This window comes from Amphiura filiformis, chromosome 4, assembly GCF_039555335.1.
Source record: "Amphiura filiformis chromosome 4, Afil_fr2py, whole genome shotgun sequence".
Lineage (NCBI taxonomy): Eukaryota > Metazoa > Echinodermata > Ophiuroidea > Amphilepidida > Amphiuridae > Amphiura > Amphiura filiformis.
In genome coordinates this window covers 38,851,055-38,878,254 of record NC_092631.1, presented here as the reverse complement: position 1 = coordinate 38,878,254, position 27,200 = coordinate 38,851,055, and the positions used below count along the sequence as shown (strand labels likewise).

General features: G+C 35.3%; 1 pseudogene; it reads right to left on the bottom strand.

Annotated features, from left to right (window-relative positions):
- LOC140150867 (corticotropin-releasing factor receptor 2-like) overlaps positions 1 to 27,200 on the bottom strand; it is a 202,526-nt pseudogene that overhangs the window by 7,155 nt on the left and 168,171 nt on the right.

Below are 27,200 nucleotides of genomic sequence, written 5' to 3'. Positions count from 1 at the left end.
AAGCCATAAATCGCCAGAGCCATAAACTGATAACATCCCGCTGAGGACGCAGTTGGTACTGTGAAAGCGCTCCCGGTAAGCGATCAAATTTAAGCAGTGTTGAAGGTAAACAATTCTTCTAATTTAGTATATACTACTACGTATGAATATTCAATTTGATATAAACATTTGAATACATGAATACAAAAGCCACCTAAGTCCATGCGAAGTTATTTTGAGAGAAAAACCCGTGTATCATTTTAATTCCTTCAGTTAGATTTACCTGGTCAATATGGTAAGTTTTACGTGCAAATGAGTGGATTAACCTGTATTAGGTATGACGATTAGCATTTCATTGACTTCGTGGGGTTCATTTTAAATTTTGGACTTAGGTGGTTTTTGAATCATATACAAAGACAACAATGTTAGAATGAGATTACCACTAGTAAGATAATACAAAATAAAGCACACAGGTATGTATAATAATGATAAGCATTCTGCCATGTAATATAAACCACACACTTTCCTTTATTAAACCCATTTTTTGTTCAAAAGTCATTCTCTAGCAATGAATGTGTTACAAGTGGACTTTTATACATACTGGATTTCAATCAATGTGTTACAAGACTCAAATCATGGAATTGGGTGATTCTTTCATACATGCTATTTTTCACTGCCCAATAGACACAGAGAATGAATTTGAGTTGTTCTTTCATGCATATGACAGGCCTATGTATAGCAACAATTTCCCATGCTTAACTCAATTTGGCCAAAGTATGGACTTAGGTGGCTTTTGTATTCATATATTCATTTACTTGTTCTTATAGGAACCACAGATCCTGGAAAATTCCAAGATCTGTGTAGAAACTCACCATCACACGAATAGAATGTTGAAGCTTTAAATATTAGTCCCAAAAATAGTGATGTAAAGTAAAAAAAGGTTAATTTTGCCTCAATAAATGAGCCAAGACACCAGGTTATATACCCTTTGGAATGACCTTCAAGAATTTCAGAAAACTCTATACAGGCATAGGGGTAGAAGGTCATCAGATGTGGAGTCAGTTGACCTTGTTCGGTCTAGCTTTCCAGAAAGTGAGCTCGCCTTTATTAAATGTTAAAACAGTTGAAAACTGGTGTCTTGATGGAAACTCTATAATGAGTTATTACTGCCCTTTTTAGCTAAAAGGTTGGTGAGATATGACAAATAGATCAAATAAACTGTAACGTACTGATCTGAGGTAACGCTTATCACCAGCCAGCTTAGAACGACACACTTTACTCAATTTTAACGCCTGTGTGCCGAATTGGCAGTTAAATTTTAAAGACAATTGTGATGCGATCAAGCAAGATCAGTCGGAAGTCGGAAATATTGATTTTGAGATATAGCCAATCAAAGGAAGTATTTCCTTTTGTTTCCTGTTGTTTTGAAAACTCTTTAACTTCTCATATCTTTTCAACTGGTTGTCCAAATTCAATGGGGCTTTCTGCAAAATGTAGCTTTGCAAAATTCTGTTTACAATCCTAAAGAAGCTGATTTTTGTCCGACTTCAGAATGATTTTGCTTGATCACACCACAATTGTAAAAATATATAATATAGGGCCTATTTATATTTCTTTGAATGGGAAAACTAGGCACTTACCGATACTGTTCTAAATCGCCGTGTCCACCACTGCCACCTCCTCGTAGCTTACTCATTAGAACTCTCACTATATTTAATAAGAATATGCAGTTTACCTATAAAGGACACAAACGAAATGAAATTCTTTAGTAGGGATGTCCGAAAAAACGGCTATTCCAGTTGAAATCCATACACTTCCTGTGGAATACATGACTTTAATCTTCCACACAGGGAACGTGAATTTCAAAAGAAGGAATACCTGAATGGGTGACTCCATTTGAAATCTACACTCCCTGTGTGGGAGATTAAGGTCATGTCTTCCATATGGGGCTTATGGATTTCAACTGGAATAGCGCATTGCATTGTACCATCACCTCTAACGGCAACGAACAAATATTTGAAACGCAGTTATCCCAAGCTATTTAAAAGTCTTTGTACGTCCCCTTTAGAGATGATGACACATACGAGTGCTAGTGGAAGAAAATGTAACAGAAATTGGAATTCACAATTATTTTCAAGACATCTTGACAACTTGACAAACACCGACTACTCGATCTTGTACCGCCGGCTACTTATTAACCTTCCTGCACAGTATCATTTGATGACCTGAGCGCAAGAAGACCGTAAGTCCACATGGCCCCTCAACATGTATACACTAAAGTTGCGTATAGTTTCGTATAGTTTGGTAATGTTTTATACATGTTCAGGGGCCAAAACAAATCTTTCACAACCTTTCATGATGTTTTCACCTTGGAACCCTAAGAAACTATACTTTAGTGTATACATGTTGAGGGGTCAAGTGGAATTACGGTCTTCTTTTGTTCTTTGTCTATTTGATGTAACACAGAGGGAGAAAACTTAACTATGAAGACAATTTTAAGACAGTGAACATGTCAAATATAATCTAACGTTTCTATAACATTATTTCAAACACTTTTCATGGGTGTATGAAGTTGTAACATGAAATTTCTTGTATGTGTTTTTTTTTAAATTTTAAAGTTTTTGTCAACCTCTTCTTTACTTATTTACACAGTTTACAGCAAGCCTATTAACGTTGAATTCAATAGTAAATAATTTCTTAGAATAATTCCAACATTTGACTCTAAATGAGTTCATAAAAGATACCAAAAATACTACATAATTATCTCCAAGGTAATATCAGTTAACCTGTACATCGGCATTTCATTAATGCTCTCCACATCGACGACTGCAGACGACAAGTTTCAAATTTTGTTTTATAAATTTAAAATTTTTAGAAATATAAATTGACATGACCATATTTGGAATCAGCAAGAAAAATGCGTTGAAATGAGTACAAACAAGCCTAGTATTGGAGATAGCTTTTGATATTTTGAGTAAATATCTCAAAAGCATAAAGATAACCATGAGATTCCACCCACACTTGCTAGAAATAGTAACAGATGTATATATAATTCTTCTCTAACATTATTGGCGTGAAATCGATCAGAATGCTGCTTTCTATCTTGACGATGACACAGATATTAAAGCGTACTTTATCATCCACAGGGCTCACTTTCATTCAATTATCTCGCAAATCGCTTAAATCTCAAGCTTGAGTGCTAGCTGATGTAGTGCGTTAGCGAGGGGTTATACGGGCCTTGTATTGTTTTAAAATTGATGTGGATTTCAGAGTTGCTTTTCAAAACTGAAATAAATAAACGAATAAAACAAGTGAAAGTTGTAGCTTAAGAGAGCGGAACTGCTTTCCTATCTCATTGTCTTACGGCATTGTAAAACAATCATCGAAACTAGGTTATACGGTTTAGTAAATACAAACTTCAATGACAACACTATAATCAAAATCTTTTAAGTCAAGTCTGCACAACACGCAAACCCAAACACGTATCCGATACTCATACCTACCCGTCACTTGTTCAACCCCCCCACACAAAGGCGCCAATAAACAAAGCAACACTCATTTACCACGTCAGGGTTCTAAAGTCCTAACTGAGGATGTTCAATCCCACCTATAGAAACCTATATGGTTAAATCGGGAACAGGGCGATTATCCGAAGTGTTTTTGTTCCTAATGGCTTTTATTCCGAAGGTTCGTTTGTCCGAACATGCTTTCCTATGCAATCTTAAACCCGAAAGGTTTTTGCTCCGAAGGTCGCGTGTCCGAAAATGTCGGCCCTTACTGTGACTGGTTATTGTTCCGAAAGATTATATCTCTGAATGTTCGTTACTCCGAAAGGGTTTTATTACGAAGGGCATTACTCCAAAACGCGCACAACGGTCGTTACTCTGAAAGGTGTTGATTCTGAAGGGCATCAGTCCGACCATGTTAAAAGTTAAATGTTAAAGGTTAAATGTTAAAAGCCCTCCCGAAAGATATTTTCGGATAAACGACCCTTTGGAATAACAATCTTTCGAAGTAAAACCTGTCGGGAAAAATGACTGTTCGGAACAAAGAACGTTCGAAATAAAGTGAAATAAAAACCCCGTTGGGAACAAGAAAACTTCGGAAGAAGAATAGACCTGCAACCGATTAAGTCAATGCCACTCCTCACTCATTCATCAATCCACGGGCAACGACCAAATTGAGAGCTTGACTTAATTTCCAAACACCAAACAACGACGAGAAATAATGATTAATGTTTAGTCAAATCCAATTATAAAATTCACTCATAAATTCTTAGCTTTCAACATCTTGTCTGATGGCTTGATCACACATGGTGCGGTCCACTGCTCTTCCCGCGAATCTTAACAGCATATGCAGCCTTGTGTTCCGGAAAACAGTGTACCGTACCATAAGTGATCAAGCCATCAGACAAAATGGCGAAAGTAAAGAATTTGCGAGTGAATTTTATATTGGATTTGACTAACATAATCAAATTTCATATCATTTCTTCAATTAATCCTACAAATGCACTTTTTCACCCAACAACGACGTTTCAACTGACAGAACGAACTACCAAATAAATAAATAAATCAAGCCACAGGTGTCATTGACTTGATTAAAGAATACATGCAACTTTAGGTGTTTTGATATCTAAAATAATCAATATATACAGGTGTTCTTATGCAAGGTATTATTTGATTTCCCTGGGTAACAGCGGCTTTACAAATTCTCCATAATTAAGTAAAGCTAGCAATACCATCACCATAATGACCAGATATAACTCCATTAAAGCCAACTGCAGGAAAAGGTGATTCTAAAATCCATCTGGAAATTAAGGTAGTAGATATAGCGTCGAACGACACCAATAAAGGGTGTATCGTATCTTTACTAACATGTTATTTTTTGCCATCGCGTTGGTTTAAAACCTTTTCACATGGTAAAATGATGTACCATGTAAAGACAATAAAGGGAAGAAATGACAAAAGAGAGTAACAATGATTTAATCTCATTATACAGGGTGTATGAAAAGAAAGTATACAATTTGAAAAATGCCACTAGATTCAAAGGTATGAGGCATTTGGTCAAAATGCTGTAGTTGGTAGCTGAATCAACACCTTGTCCTCCCACAACTGTAAAATCAGTGGCGTGTGATAATTTAATAAGGACTCAGTGGCTACTTTTGTAAGCTGAGTAAAAATGCAGTTGCGCAAAGTCAATTAAAATCAAAGCAACACGAATATCACATGTTTGACTACTTTCTTTACAGTAATTGACAGTCTTTGTCTTCCAAATGGCCACCAGGGCATGGCCACCATTCCTCTGTATGCAGATATCAGCTCTCCTCAACATGGCATTCACACCACGTCTTTTGAGAAGTCTGTCCTGCCTTGATGTCAACGTATGTCAATTATGTGTTTCCGGAGTTCATCAAGGTCTGCAGGAGGACTTGTTAAAACCTTTGATTTCAGATAGCTCCACAAGAAGAAATCCAGAGGTGTAAGATCAGGAGACCTTTGGGGCCATTCCACTTGGTGCGTTAAAGCAATCAACCCATTGCCAAACAATTATGTAAGACGTTCTGTCAATTACTGTAAAGAAAGTGGTGAAACTGCGATTTTCATGTTATTTTAATTGACCTCGCGCAACTGCATTTTTACCCGACTCACAAAAATAGCTACCGAGTCTTTATTAATGGTCACACGCCAGTGATTATTCAGTTGTGGGAGGACAAGATGTTGATACAGCTATCAACTAAAGCATTTTGACCAAATGCCTCATACTTTTCAACCCAGTGAAATTTTTCAAACTGTATACTTTATGATACACCATTACAAGCTTTTTCCATTTGAGCAAAATTGAAAAGTTAACCTCGACCATGGCAAAAAGAAGTAAATTATTAGCGATATAGCTAGAAGATGAACCCTTTTAACATACCAAAGCCGCGTTATTAGGAAAGAAGTAACTTGTGTTGCATCTTTTTAAATGGATTCTACAATATAGCAATATTTCCCAGCTGAAGAAGCACCCGGGAAGCAGCAGGCTATGCAGATCTCTATTGACGCCTTGGGGACTTCAAATGTCGTTGATTATACTCTGAGATGTATTGCGGTGAACTTTAAAAGATTGAGATGAGTTCTATTTGCTAATGGCTGCTTTATGAAATATTAAAACGCAACTGAAATGGGGCCAATGTAACGCCCTAACAGTGTTTAATCAGATGAATTGGTTCCCCATGTAACAGGTGACAAAATGGTACCTGGGCCTTTTTTCTTGAAGCAGTTTTTTGTCCCTTGCAAGAACGGCGTACCTGCCTTGTATAGCACATGTAGACACGTTGCTTTTTTACATTCTGATAAAAAAAAATCAAAATTGTGCCTCACAAATAAAATCGCAGCATCGGGCCCTACTGTATATTAACTTTATGATCAGACCTGTTTTCCAAGTCAAAAGGCAGTATCTATGTCGTAATATATGTACATATACTGCGTTCCTACTTGGGATGGTAGAGCTAGAGACAAGTGAGACTAAATGACACCATCGTGGTTGCCCAAATTGCAATTAAGTTATCCGTAGGAGAGCAATTTGAACTCAATACGAAAAATCGCAAGTCGTGATCGAGTCTCCTTATTGTTAGCATAAAACGATTGAAAATGTGATGCTGTGATCCAATTTACGAAAATGGCATTTATTTCAAAGTAAAGCTCCGCGGAATGTCATTAAAAGAGGTTGAAATGATCAGTCATTCTCGTAAACCTTTGAAAGATTTACAATCGCCCGACTCCCAGCCGAAATATCTTAACTAAAAGACAATTTTCTTTCTTTCTTCTTTTTTTTTTAAATGTAAAGTTTCAAACCAAATTCAGTTCAATTATCGTTATGGTTATTTCGTATACTGATGAAACGCAGATAACTATAAACCTGCCAATTGTATTATACTGACGGTAGAGGGCGACGTTTTCGATAAGTGTTTTCCGTGCAAAGTCAATTTTGTCATGGTTCGTTTGACGCTTGGCGAATCGCATAAGGCTATCAAGGTGTTAAATAAGTTTTTAGTTCACTGGTATTCGCCCGTATGTGAAAAGTATAACTTGTGAATAATTGTATTACGACTTGCAATCGATAGTTCGATTGAAGAATGATCAGAGTTTAATCATGACGTGTCAAGCGGGTTTCAATATAGGGATTGAAACAAACAAACGAAAAAACAAACTGAACAGATCACTAATCATTAACTTACCAATAGAACGAGAAGTATAGGTCCAATTATACATGCATATTCATGAGGCGGTACGGAGTCAGTTGTACCTATAAATGTACTGCAAGAAAAGAAAAGAAAAGTTTGAAATAGTATTGGAATTATACTTCCGAAATTGTTTTGAATCGTTAATTAATGTACAAAAAGATTATTTTGCATGAATCGAATTATTCGAATTACAGGTGTGTTTTGGAAAGACAATTAGTGAAGATATGAAAGAAAACAGCGAAGTCGGTGCTTAGAAAGGGTTTTGATAGGTATTAAAATGCATACATGTGTAATTTTTCATGATATCGCTTGAGGAGCCACATGTCGTACGATATTGAAAGGATGTTAGAAGGCTTAATAACGTAATACTTCTGGGAGAAACTCAAATCAGACTCTTTTACGTTCTGAAGATAAAGGTTATGATTATAAGATTATAAAAACAAATTTGGCCTTCAGAGATCTCTAAATTCAAACACACATGAGCAATAACTTCGTTAAAATGTTGCATAGTATTTGCGTTTAATATGAGTCGTACATAGTTATGATGCCTTAAAGCAGTTCAAACAAGCGAAGTCTAAGTCACTTCAGAAGACAGACGGAGATTTGTTAAGTTTCTCAGTTTGATGTGAAAAAAATGTACCAGGTAATCCCAATTTTTACCCAAGTCAATAAGATATGTTAGTAATGATAAGAAAAAAGCCCGATAACATGGTTGCAGGCCTAATCATAATATTTGTCTTCCTGCATTTTTACGTCATAATTTAGTTTTATGACATGTTACAAAGGGCATTGACACTTCAACTGAATTCGGTAGGCCTAACACTATGAACACGTGAAAATGGTGAAAGGGTTTTGATGAAAATATCAAAAAATTGGACTTTTTCTGTCTAAGAATTGTCATAAATTTGTCAGATGACCTCACTCAATTCGAGAGCATCGTTATTGATTTAAAAGCTGCTCCTCTATTGTCAAGTTACCTCAATCGATAAGGCGTTCGACCCTGGTGCGAGAGGTTGCGGGTTCGAACCCCGGTGTAACCCGTACGATCCTGGCTGCAATGGTCAGTATTGTGGAATGTCTAGGATGTGCGCTTCTTAGCTAGTCCCTGCGTAATTGTTTAATGGTTATGGAATGATATGGGCCGCAGTGGTCAGCGACAACCTGTAAAGTGTGCTGAGGCTTGTGGATCAACGTCCAGGCGTTGTACCTGTGCGCAGCGCACTGCAAATCACTGAGCTTTAAAGTAATCACATCATTGGTAATTTTACTCTTATTTCACTCCTTTAGTACATTTCACAATAAAAAAAAGTGTGCAATTTACTCCAAGCAGAATCTTTTTTATTACCCTCAACTGGGTTGATCACTCTTTATTTGTTAAACAGACTTTTCGCGAACAATATCTTAGTCACGTATACGGTCCTCTTCTGGGCGATAGTGCGCCCACTGTTGGTGTACAGAGTTATTCACATAAAACTCTGCATCTCTGTAGCGTGTTTCGTAAAAGAATGCCGTTTATATTGCTTCCCATCCGTGGAGAGAAAGCCGCAGAGACTATCTCGCAGGAGGATACTAGGGCGATGCCGACTTAAATTAACCTGCGATGATATAACTTATTATCCTTTAGATTTCAACTCGAATGTTAACATGCACCACCGTCAAAATAATGACATAACATATTGCCAAGTTGACTCTTAGAGAGGCTGTAATACAGATTCGCGTCGCTATTTAGGTACCAATCAGATTATATGCCTTCAGAACTAGGGCACAATTATATTAATTCTATAGTTACACGATTTCAACTTGGCGTTTTAAGTGTTGGCGGTACATGTAGCTTGTTTGGAGAACATTTGAGGTAATATAATATTTACGTTTGATTTCGTAATGGTTGTATGAAAATATGAGGATTTTTTTTCTTTTTCAAAACGATGCAACAATACTGGATAGTCATCAATATACAAGGTGTTCTTTATGTTATTTAAAGCCATATTATAAAATTTCTGCAAAAATAGATTAGTATTTATTTTCCATAAAATGTTAGCTTTTACTGTCAGATATGTCCCCTTTTAATTTTGAGCCGAACAAGTGAGGTAAAGCATAGAGAATTGGAATTTACTACTAGCGTCCATGCATGTTACTCCCGCGGTTGTAATACGGTACGATCCTCGGGGTGTGTGTGTATGTGTATCCCGCACGCCGTGTACGTACTGTGTATACGTGTTCGACTAATATTTCCATCGTAATAATAAAACGCCGGTTCCATCGTTTTATTCAAAATCTCGGATTTTGACAAAACTACAGCACCTAAAGTCTTGATTTTTGCAGAGTATCTTTATTAAGTACATTACAATCGTGTAAAAACCAGAATTTAAAAAACTTTTTGAGGACGTTCTCCTCAGCAAATGTTATAATATGGCTTTTAAGTGGTATCGTCGCAACTCATAAAAATACAACAATAAAAGCAATATCTGGCGGGCGTGTTCCTTTCTTTATTTGAATGAATGAATTTGGATGTAAAACTCATTTTAATGATGGTTAATATTTCTGAAAAACAGTATTGAAAAAATATTAGAAAAAGTTTATTATCCTCATTGACAATAAACCCGTAATCAACGCTTTCTGTAATTAATTCAATGTAATAAATACTACATAATATTTTGGTAATTCTTTTAGCTAGTGAGGCGGGAACTCATAATACACATTATTTTAGAGCTTTTAGACGCTGCCACTTTCATTAAAAACAACAACAACAACTTTAATTTTCAGTACATTGTATTTAAACTATATATAACAGCTGTATCGAGGTGATTGTAACTTGATAGCACAATGCCTTTTTGTTAGATATTACAATAACATAAATACGGCGCTCGCAAATAAATATTTATCTTATTGCAAATTGGATTAAACCAGTAATGCTGTAGCTACAATCCAGGAAAAAAATAGTTGGCACACTTGCACTAAACAATTGAAATGCGTGCCCTATCAAAATTGGAGAGGCGAGTGAAACATACATGTAGTATTATGTGAAGTACAGACTACCCCCTATATCTCACCCTTCCCCACTCCCCATCTTTCAATGTTGGAGGGTCTCACGGGCCTCTTGACAACATGGCTTGGTCCAACATTGAATTGGGGGAGCGGGGGGATATACCAAAAGACAGGCAAAGTGTGCCAACCTTTTTTTCCTGGATTGTAGGTATCTCTTCACCTGTTTTAGTAACTATAAACATGATAAAGTTTTAAATTTGCGCAAGTCACAATCAACTATGATTTAGTTGGTGTCTTCATTCGTCCCTTCTTAATGTCTGTCGAGGAACGCGATATATCTTAAACATTGTTTTGCGCTTCATTAAGGCATTAAGCGGGATTAAGATATTGATGCACCGTTGGGAACGAACATTTTTAATTGTAGACCTAGCGAAGCAAAAGAACTCAAAATGAGATTAAACTGATCAGAAGATATGATGTACACCCTCTGGTTTGATTGGTCTCCTATTAACAAACTATCGTCTCCAGAGTATAGACGAATCCAACGAGCCAAGTCATGGTCAGGATTTGGTCAGCCATTATTGGGTCCCCGCAGCACCAAACTGGTGTCGTAACTGCCCAGTTGGGTGGATTAAAGCCGCTTAAAAATCGATGTTAGATTCTTTTGTGTTGTAAACTGTCATCATTCTTTTGTCTACGTGTAACATGGGTGATAGAATGCAGTTTAAAATACCCTCAAGGCCGTATCATTTCACATTTTAGGTGAGATGGAGCCGACGGGGACCCAGCTTTGGCTGCCATTGAGGTGTAGGAATGCGTGAAATTGGATTCGTCTATACCTTTAACTCCCGGCTTTAACTTTAGCGCACCCAATTAGATGTCTTACTTTAGTCAAATGCACTTCACGTATAGTGTTGCTAACTTCGCAGCATAAGCACAGAGTAGGTTTACTAATATTTTTATACTCAATTTCCTCAAAATCCGTGAAATAAGTCCATTGAGACATTGCAGCGATCAAACAGCGATTGTATTTATTACAACTTTGTGCGCTATATTTGGATATAAAATCATACAACGCGAAACCATCTTTCATTAAATATGTTTGAATAGGCAGCAATACGTTTGTTTGAAATGAATAAAAATTGGAAATATGAAACCGGATTATATACAGATGGAGATCTATTCTCTGCTTTATCTGATAATGTTTTCAAATTCATGATTTTCTGTAAGTGAGATGTATTTCCAACTGGAAATCGTCTTCTTATATAATAATTGTAGTCTTCAATTGAAGACCTGAGCGCAAGAAGGCCGTAAGTCCACTTGGCCCCTCAACATGTATACACTAAAGTTGCGTATAGTTTCGTATAGTTTGGTAATGTTTTATACAGGTTCAGGGGCCAAAACAAATCTTTCACAACCTTTCATGAGGTTTTCACCCTGGAACATGTATTGAACATTATAAAACCCTAAGAAACTATACGTAACTTTAGTGTATACATATTCGTCGTCAAGTTATCGCATTTCTCTATATTTTATGAAGAGAATGAGCATGCCAGATAGCAAATGCACATAATTTTCAACGTAGAATGTTATTATTGCATAACAAAAATAAAAACATGATAAGTCGAATTAAAGGAGGAGGAGGAGAGGACGAAGAAGACTGGACAACTGCAGTGAAGAAATAATAATAAAAAGAGGAAGGTGACGAAGAAGAAGAACCGAATTAAAAAGGACAAGAAGCTGCCACTGATGATGACTATGGTGATAACGATGAGAGAACGAAACAAAAGAATAGACCGGAATAAACCCATCGAGCCGGTGCTTACAAAAGTTTAAGGTGGTACTACACCCCTTGACAAATTTATGACTATTTTGGCATTTTTCTCAAAAAATAATAACACACTGGTAACAGAAGTTATGTATATCATAGGGGCAAGGAATCCAGTTACTACATTGGAATTTCAGTGACTCAAGACCAGTGGTACGTTATTTATCTAAGAGGTACCACTAGAATTAGACTACCCCGTAGTCCACTTGCCCATTGTGCATACTCTGGATATTGTATTTAAGCTTAAAACTCTGATTTAATTAATGTGTGCACAATTGATAGATTTTCACATCTGATCTTTTCAGTCACCCTACTCCCTCTGTTTGTTAGCTTCCCAAGTGGACTACTGACATTGGATTGCGGTTTACATGCTTAACACGGCTGTCTATGAGCTTCTATGGATGAGATTGTCGGAAATCTGGCCTACTAAAATTGGCGATGATGTAATGCATCTTTAAATGGATCTGGCTTGTGATTGGTCGCCCAGATCTCGTTATGGTTTAAATCCTCCGGTACCTGTCATTACCATTAATAACTACATGGTACACAAGTATGTGGCCTACGCCGCCTTTGTGTTGTGTAATTGCATGAACGCGTCAGTAAGTCAATGAGCGCGTCTTGTATTTGCTTGCGGTTAAATTTGATTGATAAACAAGTATGATTGACAGTGTGAGTGTTAGGGACTTTGCCTGTTCAAAATCACGTTTTTAATTGAATGTCCATAGTGTATTTTTAACCTGGAATTTCGCGATTAATAAACTGGCAGATTCTAAAATCAGAATTGTTCAGTACTGAAGTGCCAATACAATTATGACATTATGATATGTTGCATTCAATAATATAAGCCACTTTACTTTTACTGTCACTAATATAATTATATTAACTTTTTCATAACAATTTTATACTAGTATTTTGATGTATTAAATATCAGTATAATTTCGAGTTCAACTGAATGCTTTCATCATGATTAACATGCTTTTATTTATCAAAAATAGACTATGGCATAGTCTACACTAGAATGTACCTCATTTCTTAACATATATAATGAACCACTTGTCCTGAATCACTGAAATTTCGGTGGAGTAATTGGGTTCCTTACCCCTATAATATACATGATAACTTTTGTAACCAGTGTGTAGTTATTTTTGGAGAAAAATGCAAAATTAATCACAAAAGTTATCGGGGAGAGGGTAGTACCACCTTAAGACAGGTAATAAAACATACGAGTATTAAAATGTTGCCATGAAACACCTGGCGGAGCCACACTACATAAAATATTGAAATTATGTTATAACGGTTTTAACGTAATACTTCTGGGAGAAAGTCAAATCAGACTCTTCCATGTTCAAAGTATAAAGATTATGATTAGAATAAAAATTCCTTTAAAAGGGAAAGCCAGCCTCAATGTAGAAGAGGTCTTGTAATTAGTTTTGGTCAATGTGAAAGGCATTTTTAGGATCACGCTTACATCTACATGACAGTCCACCAAACCATCAACGATGAGAACATGCACACTGAAACAGCAGAAAACATTAATTCCTAATCTCATGTCAACTCTTTTAATTCATTACATGTACTCCAAATTGTTCTGGTCTGTTTGTTTTGTTGTTGTTGTTGTCGTTGTTGTCGTTGGTTTTTTTGTCTTTTCAGCTTTTTACCCACGATATCTCAATTTCCAATTTTGTAATACCAGAACTTACGAACTCAATATCTTCGCTTAGGAATGTCCGATTTCACTGCTTTCGATATATACACTGCCGGTTTGAGTTAACTTACATGTACATTTTATTTTAAAATAACTTAATTAATTCGCAATGTATAGTTTAAGCCTACTATATTATAATAGATAGTGGCCAGCACATTTATAAAGGACTGGTTACTCACTACAATCTTCACTCTTAAACTGTGTTTTTCTGAATGTGCTGATCATGTTGATTGCTAGTCGGAAACTCCTGCGAAGCTATGGACATGGCATCTTACATACTCCATTCTATAACAGTCTGCCTAGTGCCTTGTGTGTTTTCTCTTCAATCATTTTGTTGAATGTAATTTTATGAATCAAATAGTTATGTGTCATTTTATTTATAATAAAGAAGTTATTAAATTAATAAAGTAAGACAATTTATTTATCTATAAGTGCATGTCAAATGGGGTACATTGTTCAATACTATATGCATAAATTATGCCCATATTATAGCTAGGCCCTAAAAACTTTATTTTGCATCGGATTTTTCCTGTTGAAAAGACAAAACTGATGTTTATGATAGCAACCATTTCATCAATAACATTTTGAGTCATTTTTATCCATAAAACGACACAGGATATGATAGATAACTACTTTCACATCAATATGGTCCATATGATCACAGATTGTTGAGAATCTGTGATATGATCCGGGGATATGATGAAGATTTTGATTCTATAGATCTGTTATCAACATGATATCACGCTGTTCAGTGGTCAAGGAGTAAGGACCCCGGTCAAGGACACTGATATGACATCATAGGTGATGTCAGATTTTCTTCTGCTGACCATATGATGCTATATATATTAACTATTATTGTTACATTTAGGCCTTTAAACTTTTAAAGTCATAATTAATTAGTTCAAACATAACTTTGGTAATACTCACTCGTTTTCGTTCGTTGAAACTGCAAAACATACTTACTTTTCCTTACAAATCGAATTAAAATATTTCAAAAAAATTCAACCACAAAAAGTTTTAAACAAAAGTCATTCCAATACCACTAAAATATAATCTCTTGAGTAAACTGACCCCAAACCTGAAACAGGTACCAGCCCCGAATGGGCTGGCGAAAACAAATTTGAGATTTAGAGATCTGAATCTTTAAACACACATGGGCAACAACTTCGTTAAAATGTTGCATATTATTTGTGTTTAATATGAGTCGTGCATAGTTATAATGCCTTAAAGCAGTTCAAACACGCGAAGTCTATGTCACTTCAGAAAACAAAACGGAAATTGGTTAAGTCCCCAGGTTTTATGTGGAAAAATGTACCAGATAATCCCAATTTTCACCCAAGTCCAATAAAAGACGTCTGTAATGTTAAGCACAAAATCATTTTAGGCGGATAGCATGATTTTATGACTAATCATAATATTTGTCTTTCTGCATATTTTACGTCATAATGTTACACCACCTGTTGTCTTTATCAACACTTGATGGGTAGTGACTGCTACTGACAACCGACGCTAGAAGTAGTTCCAGCGTTGATCTTGGAGTTGCCAGTTGATTGTTGAAACGTACACAAGTAAGTGAACATTCTGGATCAGATACAAAGAATTTCTGTCTAACAACAGTGCAATTCACTCCATGTAGCCTCTTTTTATTTTGTTCAACTGGTGCGATCAGTTCTTCTTGTTAAACAAGACAAGGATTCTAGGGCGATGTCGATTTCAATTAACCTGCGATGAAATAACTCGCTATCATTTAGACTTCAACTCGAATGTTAACATGATCCACCATCAAACTAATTTCATAAAAGATTGCTAAGTTAAGTCTTGGAGGAGCTCTGATGGAGATTTGCGGCGATGCAGACAACATTCAAATATTGTATCCTCGGAACTAGGGCACAATTGTATTACTTCTATAATACCACTTACCAAGAACTTTTGCGTAAGTGATGGCTTATGTGTTTTCAAAGGATTTTTTAATATTACATCATTAATTTTAAGCAAGCTGTTTAAACATGTTAAATGTTTCATTTGGTGATGTCCGTATGAAAACGGCGAGCATTTTTTCCTTCAAAACTTTGTAATAATAGTTCCGTGTTACTCCAGGATAGGCATCAATTAGCAAGATATTCTTCATGTTATCAATATGGTATCATCATGTTGGAACAATTATAAACAGTTGTATCTGCAAGTCGTGTTCCTTTTTTTTTAGAATGAATAACCTTTAATGTAAAACTCATATTATTGATGGATAACATGTCTTAAAAAAGAATTAAAAATATTAATTTATAGTTCTTTGTCCTCGATGAAAAAGAAACCGTAACTGTAATTAATTCATCAAAATTAATAATATTTGTCGTAATGGTTTGTACAAGAGAAGCGTGGGACAAATTATACTTGTAATTAAGAGCCTTTTACGCTACCACTTTAATTAAAAAACACATCTTTTCGGTTAATTGCATTCTAAGTAAGCAATACAAATTGTATCGAAATGGCAGTACCTGTAACGTGATCGTACAATATCTTTTTCTTAGAAATTAAACATACAGCACTGCGTTTGCAAATGAATAGTGCAAATTACATTGTACCTGTAGCTGCTTCATTTCATGATTATTTTCATAATGTGTATAGGGTTTTTGAAACTCTAAATTTGCCCAAAAACAATCATCTATTTTGCTATCAGGAAAAAGTTAGGATTCTTCATTTTTTCGCTTCTTTAATGTCACTCGAGGGACGCGTTATAACTTCCATACTGTATGCGCTTCATCTAAGACATTTAGTAAAAATACACAGGAAGTGTAGGATTTCCCTGAAAAAACTGTACCGTCAGAAACATTAATGTTTGGTTATTTTATACCCGAATTAAACATGGCCGAATACTTAATGCATTTAATTTGTGGGTATTTTATGCCCGAATCATACAGGGTGTCCCAAAAAAAAGAGGCCCCTCATTGCGCCCTCTTTTTCTCCTATTTCTGAAAAGTTGATCAAATACATTTACATACCAAAATATATTTAATCAACTTTTCAGAAATAGGAGAAAAAGAGGGCGCAATGGGGGCCTCTTTTTTTTGGGACACCCTGTACATGACGTTTCTTAAATTGTGAAAATGTATCATTTCGTGCCTAATAAGAAGGTTATGAAAATAGGTCATTTATGATCCGTTCCATGGATTCAAATATTAATCAATGATCTATATCGGGAGTACCACGTACTAACCATTAAGCTTCTATCGTTCAATGAATTATATAGTTTATGTTTAACTTATGAAATGGATTCAAATGAGGTGTGATATGCAGAATTTGTTATAATTCAAGAACAGAGCGGTTATTTGTGATGTGATCAAACAAAATCAGTCGGAAGTCGGAAATATTGATTTTGAGATATAGCCAAACAAAGGAAGTATTTCCTTTTGTTTCCTATTGTTTTGAAACTAAAGCTTCTCATGTTTAATTTGAACTGGTTGTCCAAATTCAATGGGGTTTTCTGCAAATATGAATATGCCGGACTTCAGACTGGTTTTGCTTGATCACACTACATTTGTCAATATTTTAAAAAAATGTGATCGCTGGTTTAGTCATCATCAACAACACCAAATATGTAGTTCTGTTGTACGGGGCATTAAAATAACGGACAATTAAAGTTTCTGAGGCATGTGGGTAGTTTTCTTTTAGGGACACCCTGTAGCAGCACAAACACAGAATAGATTTGCTAATATTTCGACTCAATTTCCTTTAAAACGGGACGTATTTAATCAAAGTCTTTGAAATAATTCCTCTGAGACATGCAGTTGGAAGACATCTTATTTATATAAACAGTAAAATTGTGTATTTGCTACAAAATTGTAAACTATGTTTGGATACGAAATCTGATAAAAATAAAACCATCTTTCATTAAATACGGTGGAATAGGCAGGAATAATTTGGTGTGAAATTTGTGTGAAATGAATGTTTATTGGAAATATGAAACCGGATTATATACAGATTGAGAGCTATTCTATGCTTTATCCGATGTTGTTTTCAAAGTTCATGATTTTCTGTGAGTGAGTGAGATGTATTTTCAACAGGAAATTCACTTCTTCAGGGTTAGACGGTGATATTCATCGTCACGTTATCGTGTTTATGTACTTTTACGAATAGAACTTAATGAACATGTCAGTTAGAAAATTGTTGGAAATATTTCTTTTTAAAGTAGAAGGTGATTCTTACATTAACAACAACGAAAAGTCACATTAAAAGAGGAGGAAAGGAGGATAAGATGACGAGTAGCTAGCTGCAGAGAAAAATTAGGAAAAAGAGGAAGCCCCCAGCAAACACAAAAATGTTCTTAAAACGTTTATTGAAAACATTTAATAACATTTGTATGTCAGGTAATTGAGAAAACAAGATGAAGAAGAACAACAACTACAATAACAATGACAAAAGGCTACTGATGATTGATGATGGTGTTGATAAGAAAAAAAAACTAACAGAGAGGAAAAAAGAGTAAAAAAACCCAGTGTATTACTGTGAGGATATGAATTGTATGGACGCTTCTTTTTTAAACTTTAAGTTGATTCCATTGATACCTTGACATAATAGCTGATAGGGATACAGAGAACGGAATACTACCAAATAAATTGAAATTGATTGCTCGCTGTCGTATACAATACTATACAGGATACGACCTATCATAATTACACCGTATTACATGTATATGAACTAGATCACCCATGGAAATAATATCAATGCTTGCCAGAGTCACAGTCGAAATTCAACACGACAGCGTTTGACAATCACAAGTAGGTAAAGGCGAGTGGGATGATATGACATAATTATATGACCTGCTATCACGAAATGAGCGTAAAGTCGTTAGTTCGTAGTTTCAAGACATCCTGGCTGCTAAGTTGATGTTCGTTATACAAGCCAGTAGTATGTCCTTCGTGAATGGCCCACTGTGCTCCAATTCACGAAGGACATACAGACATACTATTGAACAGGTGCGGTGAAACAAAGAACACAACGCAGCAGCCAGGACGTCTCGAAACTGCTAACTGGCGACTTAACGCTCATTTCGTGATAAAAGGTCACGTATATTTGTTCAGTTTTAGCTATTTAAGCTGACCTCATTTAACTAAACAACTACTGTGTCTTTCTTAATAGTAATACATTGGTGAGTTAAGGGATCTAAAATGAGCGTTTATTGCGTTTCGATAGTATTTTTTGTGGGACATGAGAGCACCTCAGATCTATCGAATTGCATTCTGAATACGAAGCATGTCTTTCTGATATCAAATAATTTTCATTTTTGAAAATCACAATATAATACAAATTTTATGACAAATTATAAAAATTTGATATTTTTCAAATTTTGATATATAACAGTCCTCGAAGTAAATTATATAAATCTAATGATATATTCTTAAAGTGTATGTAGCAGGGAGGAAAAGCCGACGGTCAATTGAAAATTTTGACCTTTCATATTGAAGATATGGATTTTTTTCCCAAAAAGACCTAATTTTTTTTTGGTGTTTTGGGAAAAAAATCCATATCTTCAATACGAAAGGTCAAAATTTTCAATTGATCGTCGGCTTTTCATCCCACCTACATACACTTTAAGTATAAATCATCAGATTTATAAAGTTTATTTCAAGTACTGTTAAATATCAAAAATATCAATTTTTAATGATTTGCCATAAAATGTGTATTAAATTGCGAATTTCAAAAAATCAAAATTATTTGATATCAGAATGACTTTCTTCGTTTTCAGAATGCAATTCGATATGTCTGATGTGCTCTAATGTCCCAAAATAAATACTCTCCAAACGTTCATACCCCAGCCCTTAAGGAAGCCAATAATCGCATTTATATTTCCATTGGTTTTGCTTTTCTTAAGTTAAGGACAATGATATAACAAGAAATAAGCGTTATATTTTCCCATTCAACATCGGTCTGACTTTATTTAAATATCTACTGGCTGTAAGACTGTACGGTTTGTTATGATATATTTCATATTGCGCAAGGATTTAGAGATACTGGACGTAATAGAATCCAGCATAATATGAACGCTATCTAGATTAACCCACATATGAGCGTACAACCATTTCGTGTTGATATTTTTGATTAGAATATAATATCTAAAGCCAGGGAAGATGCTAAAGCAGACCGCACCATTGAAGTGTATATAAATATTTGGAGAATATAATAGAGGTTATTCTATAAGCTGCATATCCTATCAGCGACTGCTATACCTTGTTTAGGATTTTGAAAAGAAGTACCTTCATGTGCAACCTGTTTCAAAATAGCCCGCCAAAGTCATGCAAGTAACTCCGAGGTCGTGCATTGAATTGGTTTGAATGAGGAATACTACGGGAACCAGCGCCTTTTGTTAGAAGTCACACATGAGTAACGTGGATAACCTCTATTATGGTCCCGGGAACGATCTCCAGCTAACTGCAGTCTTTGTCATGACGTGAAGACAATTGTTCTACTTTTCCATCTAAAGGATACATGTACACAGTGGTATATTATGCTCCTACACTATAAATCCCTAGCTGTAACACTACTTAAACACGATAGGAGTTGAGTAATTTTTTATTAGTATCTATGTATATCTATATACACTTTTTCAGAAAAGGGCTTCATATTTTGAAACCTATTCTCCTACGCATCACCAAATCCAAAATAAAATCAACTCCGTCCCTTTGGTTTACAAGTTATCAAAAATGAGTGGATGTTCTTAGTCATCCAGTAGTTTTAAACAGAGTTTTGGAATTAAATCTAATACTGGAACATATGCTACTACTTTTTGCACGTGACCAGACGCAACGTTGCAATCGCTGCAAAAACTAAGTTTCAGTATTAGATTTAATTCCAAAACTCTACAACTTATCACACTTATCTAAACGCATCCTTAACACTTATGCCCCATCCTAAACACCATGTTTAGCCCGTGTTTACATTATATATGTTTAGATATCAAACATGAACCTGTATTTAATTTAAACACAATCAAAACACCATTGTTTAACTGTATAACTTGTGTTTAGATAATACAGGTTGATGTTTGATATCTACAAACATGTCGCGTAGCTAAACGGTAGTAGTGTTTTGGACGGATAAATGTTTAGGATGCATTTAGATACAAATTCAAAGTGTGATAACTTGTAAACCAAAGGGACGGTGTTGATTTTATTTTGGATTTTATTTGTGATGTGTAGGAGAATAAAGGTTTCAAAATATGTAACCTTTTTCTAAAAAGGTACATGTAGATAATAAGAAAAATTTCGCCAAACGCCTAACGTGTTAAAAAAAGTATTACATCTAGAGATTTACAGTGTAGTGTATACGCCGTTCAAGGCATCTGACACAATATCTAGCCTTGGAAGTACTGTCGGTATAGTTACAATCTCTTACAGTACCTCCAGTGCCTCGTGTATCCAGTTATAGTTTGAAATTAATGCCACTAGGTTAAAAAGTAGGAGGCATTTGGTCAAAATGCTATAGTTGATAGCTGAATTAACATCTTGTCCTCTTACAACTGTAAAATCACTGACGTGTGGCCATTAATAACGACTCGGTGGCTATTTTTGTGAGCCGAGTAAAGTCCTGTATGCAGGTATCAGCTCTCCTCAACATGGCATATACACCACGTCTTATCAACGGATCTGTCCTGCCTGGGTGTTAACTTGTGCAATTATGTGTCTCTGAGTTCATCAAGGTCGGCAGGAGGACCTGTGAAAACCTTTGATTTCAAATAGCCCCACAATAAGATATCCAGAGGTGTAAGATCAGGATATTTTAGGGGCCATTCCACTTAGTGCTTTAAAGCAATCACGATTGCCAAACAATTCTACAAGGCGTGCTGTCAATTACACTAGAGAGATTGCGAAATTTACGTGAAACGTGACACGGGAACGCGAACGGCAAGCTACATTAGTCAAAAATCGGTTATTATGCCCTCTAGAGGGTGAAATCTATTGTGAATTGGTCAATCGTGGAATTACCGTAAGGCGATTACGTTGCGGTTGGTAGCAAAAAATGACGTTCCAAAATGACAAAAAAACGCATTATGAAATGCAGAAAAATGTTATGTTTATCATGTTATGAAACGAATCAAAGTATCCTAATAGAACAAGTAGAGTCCGACATGTAATAAAATCCATTTGGGGGGTTAAAATTTGATCTCGTATAGACAAGAAGAAGTGAACTAATTTCGATTTTTTTTCGACGCGAATTCGAACGGGCAGATTGCCTATTCATTTGTGTGTGGAAAATGCCGTCCAAAAATCAGCTTGCGAAGAGGCGTTTTAGGCAAGATTGTGTCGTGTTACGGCTTTAATGCGGTATAATTGTCTGTTTGGGACGGGGAACAGAAGTTCGTGCAACGCTATTTTTCGCCTTGCTTTTACGTTGTGCATTAAACAGCTGTCAAAGTGTTTTGCTTATGGATACTATTCAGCAAACTCCAAAATGTTTTTAAAACATGATAATGCATGTGTTTTTGGATTTAGTTAAAACGTTTTGATAACATATCGATGTATGTTTATATAAAAATCATGAAAACTCGTGTTATACTGAAAAAATAATACAACAACATTTTAAGCCAAAATTCGAAATGCTATAGTAAAATATCATTTGGCAAACATATTTACGAGGGGCGGTCAATAAGTTCGTAGAACAAGGTATTTGAAAGAGTGCTAGCCAATTTCTTTCTATCTCTCCCTTGAGCATGGTCAATACATACCTTAATGTACCCGTCGCAATTTTTCTTGAAACCTTCTATGTCAACAAAATGGAAGTCTTCCGATAGCTCCTTGAGCCACTCTTCAGTGAAGGCTCACCAGCATTGATCACCAGCAAACCTGGTATTATGAAGGTAGGACTTAAAATTCTAAAATAGGTTTCACTAACTGAAGGCCATGCCTGAACCACAATATGGTTAGTTTAATTAACTGACCCCTCTATCGTGAATGGCAGCTTGACAAACTAAGAATAGCGTACAGGACACAATCCGAGAACAGCCACATTTCTACCATCAACCTTCTTCACACGATGGCTTGCCTCAATTTTGCTATAAAAATTGTATGATATATGCCTATAATTGTACTTTCATTTGGCAAATGGTCTGTCATCAAGACTATCCCTGGATCTCAGAAACAGCGACGAAGACCTTGCACTATGGTGACCGAGTGATGATCTTCTTAGGGGTGTGAGATCCAGGTGCTTCCACTAAATTCACTCATAATTCCAGTGATTAATGTATGCCTTATCAATAGCCACATATAGATTAAACTTGCCTTGGTCCTCATTCTAAGTGTATAGAAGGTGTGGACCTTAATATGTCAACTGGTATCAATTTTGTACAAGAAGATTCTGGGACCCCATCTAGAATACATCCTGGGATACCCAAATGTTAATGGATTAATATTGAAAACACATTCATCAGAGTTGTCATATTTTGTGGCTATCACATTTTTCTTATTTGGCTCTTTATTCATTATCAATGCCACTGTATCAGCGCGTATATCAATAGTGGTGACGTCAGCAAGTCTTTTGGACCTTGGATGATCTTCAAGGACGCTTATTCCATTCTTGAACTCTAAGAGCCATTTCGTTGCTGTTAAAACCAAGGACTTCATTGCCATTTACAACAACTGTACATTGTTAAAATTTATTTAAGTTTTCACCACCGTCGGGAGAAATTTCCATGATGACCATGTATTCACTTCTGGTAGTACCTGTGAATTCATGGAGGTAGGCTTCCTCTGAAGAGTGTCCTGCTCATATACAGTGATGCAAAAATATATTATCTTTGCAGTCATGTTTTGAAGGAACAAGCTTTCAAATGAGACCAAATTCAATGCCGTGCGACAAAGTAACATACCGAGTTCTACGAACTTTTTGACCGGCCCTCGTAAGTGTCTATTGTGTTAGAACGTTTATCAGCAAGTTTAGAACAAAGGGTTTTTTGAATGTTATTAAAACTTTTAATGCCCTTGACCCTCACATAACCTTTAACCCGACATTTAACGTTTTCTGTAATATATTTGTGTTTGCTGGGTAGTAATCGAACTAGGCATATTAGATTATCTATTTTCATTTTGCTTTAGAAAGTAAACAGGGTATTATTTATATGATAATGGAGTTTGTTTCTTGTTATTCGAATAATATACACCTAACCAAGACTTCCTAGGCATCCAAAACCAAACTCTGTTTAGATTATTTAGACAAATAGCATACACGTGTGAACATAGGCCTATACTCATTTTCCAATAGCCCGCAAACTGGACTGAATGCTTAGAGCATTATAGATACAGCCAGTCGTATTTGCATATCAATACCGAGGAAAGTAGTTCGATGAAAGAAGATAATCTTCTCTGGTTCGATGCACCCAAGGTGAATCAATGGGTGCTTCCTATTACCTTTAGATTATTTGTCTCAGCATAGCGCCATCATGATTGCAATTGAGTTTACACGTAGTCTTGGTTCAGACTCTATGCGGCTATCACGAACATACTAGGAACGACGAGCGTTAGGACCGACACAAACTGGCTGTGTAGAAGGCTATTTTGGATGTGAACGGGACTATGACGTTCTACCGCAAAATGCAGAAATCCGTAACCCGTATGGCGTTTGCAGTGAACGCCTCTCCGCAATCTCTCTAGTAATGAAAGTGGTGAAACTGTAATTTTCATGTTATTTATTAATTGACTTCGAGCAACTGCATTGTGACACGGCTCACAAAATAGCAACTAAGTCCTTATTAATTGTCACACACCAGTGATTTTACAGCTGTGGGAGGACAAGATGTTGATTCAGCTATCAACTAACGCATTTTGACCAAATGCCTCTGTATACTTTATTATGATACACCCTGTATATTCCAGATGTTACTAACATGCAGCGTTTGTTATTACTCCGTTGTAATTGCGTGTCATCGTAGTTCTTCACAATATATGTTCCACTTATTATATAACAGAATAAAGCGACTCGCCTGCTGCCGGCATATACATTATTGATGATTAATCAAATAAATAAATGCAATCAATTTGCGAAACAGACAGTAGTATTTTGATTAATATAATCCGTTTACTATTGCTCAGAATTGATGATCATACACTGTATTAGCAATTTCAATATAAATATTTTGAAAACTTACGGGAACAAAAATTGTATGCTATACGAAAGGTTATTCATTCGGCAACATAAATATTGTTGCTGTTGGGTACAAAACATAAAAGCAGTACCTTGTTTTTGTGAAATCTAAACTGATTTGAGCAAGGTAATGATTGTAATCGGAACATTGTGCTGCGGTTTCTCTTTTTCAAGTTCGAGTGCATTAGCTTCTAAATATTACCAAGTATTAATTTTCTAGAAGCCAAAACTCTATCACCTGCCATTACAATAATGCATATTTAAAACAAACGTTTCTCGGTTGAATTTTAACCCTCCACGCGTTTGTCGACTGCAGACGACAAGTTCAAAATTTTCTTTAAAAATTCAAAAATTTCAGAATTGTACATTGTCATGAACATATTTGGAATCAGCATGAAAAATGCATTAAAATGAGTACAAACAAGCCCAGTATTGTTTCAAGGGTTCTTGAGATAGCTCTTTATATGTTGAGAAAATATCTCAAAACTTGGACTTTTCATGTTGAGGCCTGTGACAAGCAGGCAAAGCACTAGAGAACTTTATTTCCGTTTTTGAGCATAGAGTTCGTTGTGTAATTATAGGAAGTTCAAAGCAATTTAAATAGATATATATTTCGAAATATCATGCCTTACTTCTATGTCAAAATTAGAATCTGGCTGACTTTTGCGGTAAAAAGTATGAAAAAAAAAATCATTTCACGATTGATCTTCGAGTAACCCGATTCTCAGACTTTAAGGATGTTTTTATGCATATTTGGGTTAATGATGTATCTGTGATTAACAATTTAAAAGATAAAAATATTTTGCGTACAAGCCACATCATCAATAATTAAAATTACCGTAGGGCAATTAGCATGGAATCAGATTAAAACACTACTGTCATTCGTTATCGGAGTGATCGATGAAGACTTAATCAAAAACTAAAATATTCATAACTCGGAAAATTCTGTAATAACACACTTGTTTCATGTTCCGTTGATAGAGAAAAAAAATGTTCAAAAATAGAGCACCTTATAATTAAGTAACATTTCACAAACTGGTTCCATATTCATAAACTCTTAACACATTTTTATGTGAAATTAGAACTCCTTAATCATCATAAAAAATACATAAAACATGTGTAAATAATACAAAAGTTGTGTGAAATGTTTACAAAACTTCTATGAAAAGTTTTACAAGAAGATTATGGAGATTTATCTTAAAACACTGTGTAAATTTTACACTATTATTTCTATTTGAATATCTGCATTACAAATTAATGAACAACGCTTAAAACCGCAGAATACGGATTTCAAGATGCTAAAAATGTATAATAATTTTTGTATTGTATTGAAGTTAAATGTATGTCACTAGTATTTTTTGGATTTGATATTCTTATACTTTTCATAGCAAGTCCATATAGTTTTAAATAAGAAAACTTACTTTTCGGGTGGGTACTTGATTTTACAAATTGTTGCCCAAATGCCAACAAACACCAATGGTTTACCTGTAAAAAAAAAGAAATAATTATGTTTTAAACAAGAAATAAAACACAAATATAATACAGGGTGAGTCAAAAAAAGTGCAATAGAGAAAAGAATCCATTTTCATTAAAGAACCGAGTTGAACCTTTTAGGTTTGAAAACATTTTATATATGATATATTCATCAGCAACCTTGTGTGAAGAAATAAAGGAATTAGCATTTACCGTTTTGTTTTTATGACACATTTGATAGCGATACCCAATTTTAATGTTTGTCCAAGAGACATCTAAAATTTGAATGTCAGCGCACTCTGTGTAAGGTAGATTTAAAACAACTTACATTTTCTTAACTTCATTGGCATTGAAATTAAACGGAGCACCCAAAGTGTTATTGCCCTTGGTCTTTTTTAAGGAAAAGAAACATTATTTGTTGTTATTTTCATTTTACCTTTACTTTAAAGATGTTTATTCTCAATCAAAAACATACACATTTGTAGGCGGGTTTTTTCAAATGTCAAAATAAAATGCGCGCAAATTGAAGTGGAGTGAATTTGGACATATTGGGATTAAAAAACTGGAGTTGGAGTCGAGTGAGGTATCAAAGACTTAAAGTAATGTTAGAAAGTTTGTTTGAACAGAAAAAGAAATTATAATAACGCAAAAATCAACCTTTTTAAGTTGATGTCAGTTTCAGAGCTAATGCCTTTACCGCGCATTGTGTGCTCTCATTCAAAATACATGGTATCTCGTGGACAAATAACGAAATTGGGTATCGCAGCAAAAGGACTTAATTAAAATTAAACGGTAGTCGCGATTCACTTCATATTTTCACAGAAGCTGACGTTTGAGTGTGGCATTTATAAAAATTTTCAATAATGGGAAAGTTTGAC